This window comes from Macaca mulatta, chromosome 20, assembly GCF_049350105.2.
Source record: "Macaca mulatta isolate MMU2019108-1 chromosome 20, T2T-MMU8v2.0, whole genome shotgun sequence".
NCBI lineage: Eukaryota > Metazoa > Chordata > Mammalia > Primates > Cercopithecidae > Macaca > Macaca mulatta.
In genome coordinates, this window is record NC_133425.1 from 47,053,782 (window position 1) to 47,060,757 (window position 6,976).

Consider the following 6,976-nt stretch of genomic DNA (forward strand, 5'->3'; position numbering starts at 1 on the left):
CCGATGCTGGGCATAATATTAATAGTATTTACAATTTTTACTGTTTTTGAGGAGAAGGACTTTTTATTGTCTTTTTGTAAAATGAGATTTTTAAAGAACTTTTTGTTCTATTTTTAGTTTTTGACTGATGACACAAGCAACGTATGTCTCGTTGTGGAAAATTTGGAAGTCATAGACTGAAGAAAAGCACGGTAAAATATTTTCTTTTGACATTTTTCTATACATATCTATATTTTCCCACATAAATGAAATGAACTATCTAGTCAACTGCATTTCCTAAATTTTCTATAAACTAACTTTCAATACATGTGTGGCCAAATAAATAAATCTTTTCCATTGTCAATGGTGTGTTGATAAACATTCTCAAAAAAGCCCTGATTTCCAACATTTACCAATCAATGTGGTATAAATACTTCTTTCATGACTGACGTCAGCTTGTATTTTTAGTAGAGATGGAGATTCACCATGTTGGCCAGGCTGGTCTCTAACTCCTGACCTCAAGTAGTCCACTCACCTTGGTCTCCCAAAGATCTGGGATTACAGGCATGAGCCACCACACCCAGCTTGGGGCCACTTGTTTTTCAGTTTCAGTTCCATAAACAGGTATTAAAATTTCTGAGTAATTATGAAAATTAATATAAGTATAATATTACTGACTGTGAGTACTCTCTATATTCTCTATACATGAGTACTCTCTATATATGAGATGAGGTCTTAGCTTCATGTTTTTTTCTATTAGCTAATATTATTCTAGTACTATGTGTGGAAAATTTTTTCCTTTCTTTTGCTTTTGATATGGTTGCTGCTTTTACTATATATTGCATGCAAGTATTTATTAAAATCTGTTTTTAGAATATTCTCCTTTTTTGTATCTCTCTCTGTTCTCCTGCCAATCCCAGATTATCTAAATTATTTTGGCCTTATCAGCTACTAAGCTTGTTGAAGATGGTGGTTATGTGTTTTTATCAAAGCACTCCCCCGGGCCAAGAGAGGTGCCTTCTATATGGTGGATTCTCAGAAAATATGTGTTCTTGGTATGTTATTTCCTGGAAACGTTAGTCCTTCAAGGGACTTTGATGTTTTAAGCGATGTACCAAGTCCCCATTGAACCCAAATATTTAGTAACAATTCTCTAGAATTTTGGCCCTAAAAGTAATATTTGAACGTCTGTATTCATTATCTAGTGCTGTGCAACAAGCCAAAACTGAGGTTTGGAATCAGTAAGATTTCTCGATTCCTATTACTCTTTTCAGTTGCTTGGATGGTTCCTCTGCTTGTTTCAGCTGGGCTCACTCTTGAGCCTGCATGGAGCTGGAGGAACAGCTATAATTGTTGGACCTCTCTCTCCATACGATCTTTCATCCTCAAGGAGGCTAGACCTGGCTGTCTTAGGTGGTGACAGAAACATTTCAAGAAGGCAATACCCATAGTGATTGCTTGTCAAGCCTCTGCTTGCAGCATATTTGTTGATGTCTCACTGGCTAAGACACATCACATGGCCAAGCCCAGTGTTCATGTGAGAGGAGATGACACAGGGTGGTAGAATAAGGGGGATGTGATTCATTGGGGGAGGGAGGGATGTGATTCACTGGGGGAGGGAGGGATGTGATTCACTGGGGGAGGGAGGGATGTGATTCACTGGGGGAGGGAGGGATGTGATTCACTGGGGGAGGGAGAGATGTGATTCACTGGGGGAGGGAGGGATGTGATTCATTGGGGGAGGGAGGGATGTGATTCACTGGGGGAGGGAGGGATGTGATTCATTGGGGGAGGGAGGGATGTGATTCATTGAGGGAGGGAGGGATGTGATTCATTGGGGGAGGGAAAGATGTGATTCATTGGCGGAGGGAGGGACGTGATTCATTGGGGAAGGGAGGGATGTGATTCATTGGGGGAGGGAGGGATGTGATTCATTGAGGGAGGGAGGGATGTGATTCATTGAGGGAGGGAGGGATGTGATTCATTGGGGGAGGGAGGGATATGATTCATTGGGGGAGGGAGGGATGTGATTCATTGGGGGGGAGACATTAGTGTATTTGTCTATAGCAATATTTCTTTCTCTTTTTTTGATCCAATCTGGTCACACGGTTGGCCTCCATGTAAATGGAGTAATAAATAATGGCTTATCCAGAGCATCTAATGATAGAAACAAAAGTGTATTTTTAGGCAGATCATCACTTCTTATATTCTTGGCACACATGATTTTATGTACATGTGTTATTTATTCACCAGTCCAGGAGAACTAGAGACTCCTTGCAATGAAAAGCAGATTCACGATTAAGTATTAGAAATGCTCAAAAGCCTTGAAGGCTAACGTTAACTTTTTTGTTTTAATTGAACATTCAATTTAACCTTGAGCTTCCTAGGAATCAAGGCAAAAAGGGAGAAACATGATAGGTGTGTGCTCTTTACTACTTACTTTAGTAAGTAAGTAAGTAGAGGGCTTTGTATTCCACAAAGCCTCACTGAGAGTACAGAAACATTTTTCATACATCCTGTAATAAAAACCAAAGGCATGGCATCAAAATGAGACTCAGTGGAGATGTTTTTGACACCAGGTAAACTATGGGATGAAGGAATGCAGATTTCTGGTCATTAATGCTACAGATAGAGAACTTTGAACTTCGAATACTGAAGATTATCAATGCAACCTTAGACCACAGGGACTAACCTTTGAATACCTAAAATTATCAGTGCAACACCAGACCACATGAACATCATCAGAGATACTTGGGGCCACTTGTTTTGGTTTTATTTTGTTTTTTTTTTTGAGATGGAGCCTCATTCTGTCACCCAAGCTAGAGTGCAGTGGCGTGATCTCAGCTCATTGCAACCTCCACCTCCTGGGTTTAAGCGATTCTCCTGCCTCAGCCTCCCGAGTAGCTGGGATTACAGGTGCCTGCCACCATGCCCAACTAGTTTTTGTATTTTCAGTAGAGGTGGGGTTTCACCATGTTGTCCAGGCTGGTATCTAACTCCTGACCTCAAGTGATTCACCCACCTTGGTCTCCCAAAGAGCTGGGATTACAGACATGAGCCACCACGCCCAGCTTGGGCCACTTGTTCTTCAAACACATCATCCACTCACCACCACCGCAGAATGCCCCCTCATCAGAATGTCACTCAAAGGCACCCTCATCAGAATCCCTCCCTGACCATGCAGTCAAATTAGTGGCTCTTCCCATATCCCCCATCAATGTTCATATAAATATTCATTTACCCTGCTATATTTTCCTAATGGCTGATGTCACCATCACTCTGCAATTACAAGATCTACTGAATATTGCACTGTTGCAAACAGTGCAACATCAATGTTCCACAGTGACCTTTCTCTGATTGGAGACTTAACGTCAGTTTTGCTGGAGCTCTGATCAATCATTTTTATGAAGGTATTAGATGCAGAAAATGTAAGACAATGTGAAAGTGGGTCCAAAGTTCTTTTTCATAGAGTAGCTACTGTGTGCAGGCTGGATCTGCTGTGAGGATAAGTACAAGCAGTGAAGGTGGTCAGAGAGAGCTGTGTTTCAGTGTCACTTGGATGCCAATCTTAGCTCTGTCACTCTCTAGTTGTGTGGCTTTTGGTGACTTCTGGCCTCAATTTTCTCAGAGGCTAAATGGGGATAACGATCATGCCCATTTAGAAGATGGTTTTGAAGATTCAGTAACTTAACATGTAGAAGGCGCACACATTGCAAATTTTTTCTTTCTTGCTGTAATTCTGAAAGAGGCAGGAGTTGACAAAAAGGAGATCAAGCTGTTTTTTTTCTGAAGGCAATTTATTGGACTACCACAGGGATGTTTATTTTCTTAACTAGAGGTCATGAGACATGAAGACCACTAATGAGTGAAATTGGTGGCTGGGGGAGTCAAGGGCTTTCCTCACTTCTTCCAAGTTCTTCTTAGACTGAAAAAAAAAAAAAAAAGGAAAATAAACAAAAAACAAAAATATGGTTCCCTGTAAATTTTATGACTGCCGTGTCAAAAGTCTTCTATCCAAATCGCAGTAAATATTCTAATGAAGTCTGGAAAGAAAGCCATTTGTAATGGCTCGGGGCAGAGTATTAAGATAGCCTGTTTCTAGTTAGCCGGTCATTAGAGAGATCTAACATGCATGGGAAATGGTTTCCTGTTCTAAGTGCTTTAAAACCAAGTTTTAGGAAACCCCGTTTCCTGCCGGCTCATTTGGAGACAACAGTGTGCCAACTGGTCAGATTTTTCAGAAGGCCAAGTGGTCACCTTCTCAGCTGCAATTTAGTTTCACTGCAGCAGGCTCTACCAGGGAGAGTGGGCTTTGCATCTCAGGGGTCCTGGCAGCAAGTAGATAGCTCCACAGAGCGAGGACATCTGGACGGGGCAGCACTGAAGGCTGTCCTTTGCCTCTGTTGTAAATGCATTGGGATTGAGTGATTCATGGGATGAATCAAAACTACAGGAGAATCTTCCAGCCATCAGCCTAGATACATCTATCTAGAAACGGACTGAGGGGGCTGGTGAGAAAATGGTGGATAAACTCCCTGGTTTGGGAGGGACGGGGTAGCTGATGAGAGAGGAAATTCTTTTGGCTACCTGACGTGCTGTGCATTAAAATGGGATTTTCCAAAACAAGGAAGTCCCAGAGACTTCAATTAGGATGTAGATGAAAGTATTTGCTAATCAAATCCATTTGTTTTCTTTGGTGTGTGAGGTGAGGACCAATACTGTACTTGGAAGCAGGAAATTGATGGATCCAGGAAGGCTGCACATTTCCTCACCTTCAGAAGACACCCCCTCTAACAGCTGCCCAAATCAAAGAGGAAAATCCTTAGCCCCAAATTTTTCATTGCAGCCTCACCCAGTAAAGGGCCCACCTCCAGGCATCCTACCACTCTCTGAGAGGGCACAGCCAATCATAAGCACTTTACACACTTTCAAAACTAAGTGTGAGGGCAATGCAATGAGAAAGTAGTTTTATTATTCTACGTGGTAAATTACATTTGAGGCCCCAATTCTTCACTGCTCACTTCATCCACATTCTTGCCATAGCCTCATTTTGGGCAGAACTTCCTTTCGTATCTCTTGACTTGACTTTAGCTTTTGGCCAGCAACACATCATTAAAAGTACACGGTGCCAGTTCTGAGCCCTGGCCTTCAAAGGCCACATTTCTTCCTGCCTCTTTGCAGCTCTGCTCTCACCTTGAGAAGGACCAACTAGTCTGCTGGCTGCAGGAGGATGATGAGAGACACCTACAGCAGACTCACCACTACTAACCCACACACTGCAGTGAGAAGCAAAGCCTCCACTGCCAACCCTCAGATGCATGAGAATAAATAACTGCTGTTTTAAGGCTCTGAGTTTTGGGGCAGTTTGTTATAGTACAATAGCTAACTGATGCATCCTCGTTTTACAAATACAGACTCAGAGATCTTAGTAACGGTTTTCCCAAAGCACAGAACTGTTAGCTGACTGAATCAAGATTCAAACCTAAGCTGAGTGCCTGTAATCCTAGCACTATGGGAGGCCAAGGCAGAAGGATCACTTGAGGCCAGGAGTTCAAGACCAGCCTGTGCAACATAGTGAGATCCCCATCTCTACAAAATTTTTTTTTTTAATTATCTAGATATGGTGTCTTATGCCTGTGGTTCTAGCTACTCAGGAAGGAGGGTGAGGTGACAGAATTGCTTGAACCCAGGAGTTGAAGGCTGCAGTGACCTATAATCATGCCACTCCAGCCTGGGCAACAGAATAAAATCTCATCTTTTTTTTTTTGAGACGGAGTCTCGCTCTGTCGCCCAGGCTGGAGTGCAGTGGCGCCACCTCGGCTCACTGCAAGTTCTGCCTCCCGGGTTCACACCATTCTCCTGCCTCAGCCCCCTGAGTAGCTGGGACTACAGGCGCCCACCACCACACCCAGCTGATTTTTTTTTTTTTTTTTTTGTATTTTTAGTAGAGGCGGAGTTTCACCGTATTAGCCAGGATAGTCTCTGTCAGGCCTCTGAGCCCAAGCCAAGCCATCGCATCCCCTGTGACTTGCACGGATAGGCCCAGATGGCCTGAAGTAACTGAAGAATCACAAAAGAAGTGCAAATGCCCTGCCTCGCCTTAACTGATGACTTTCTACCACAAAAGAAGTGAAAATGGCCGGTCCTTGCCTTAAGCGATGATATTATCTTGTGAAATTCCTTTTCCCGGCTCATCCTGGCTCAAAAAACTCCCCCACTGAGCACCTTGTAACCCCCACTCCTGCCCTCCAGAGAACAACCCCCATTTGACTGTAATTTTCCTTTACCTACCCAAATCTTATAAAACAGCCCCTCCCTTATCTCCCTTTGCTGACTCCTTTTTCGGACTCAGCCCATCTGCACCCAGGTGAAATAAACAGCCATGTTGCTCACACAAAGCCTGTTTGGTGGTCTCTTCACACAGATGCGCATGACAGTCTCCATCTCCTGACCTCGTGATTCACCCACCTCGGCCTCCCAGCGTGCTAGGATTATAGGCGTGAGCCACTGCGCCTGGCCTCTTTTTATTTTTTTTCATTAAAACCTAGAGACATTCTTAACCATTACGTTAAACTGCCCTTCCAAGTGTTACTGATGAGTTAGAAATTCCCTGGAAGTTTTAAAAATTTTGACTTTTCTTTCTCTCTTTCTCTCTCTCTCTCTTTCTTTTCTTTTCTTTCTTTCTTTTTGGAACAGGCAGGATGAAGAAGAAAGCCCTAGAGACCTCATCTCATCCTCTGTCTTTTGACCTAACTACAGAGCTTGTCACCACTCCACATATAATCTTATTTCTGCCAGGCCTTGGCCTTATTTCCTACCGTTCTTTTCCAGCTACGTTGATTTCTAGCAATAGATATTTGCATTTTAACAAGGGAAACACAATAGAATTTCAGATAAGTTGCTAGGCAGTTGGGATGAAATGTTTGGTCTGCCTAGCACACCTCAAATCTCAATCCACAGATACTGTTAGGCAGGTCTTGGTGGAATGATAAAGATA

The 6,976-nt window shown here is 42.9% G+C and overlaps 1 long non-coding RNA gene across 1 annotated transcript in view; it reads left to right on the forward strand.

The window, feature by feature from the left end:
• The window catches only part of LOC144338021 (uncharacterized), an 82,844-nt gene extending 76,078 nt beyond the window's left edge, over nt 1–6,766 (forward strand). Inside the window, exons 3-4 of the long non-coding RNA XR_013411739.1 lie at nt 118–191; nt 5,925–6,766. This is a non-coding gene — a long non-coding RNA (uncharacterized LOC144338021). The remainder of the gene's footprint in view (nt 1–117; nt 192–5,924) is intronic.
• Nucleotides 6,767–6,976: the final 210 nt, after the last annotated feature.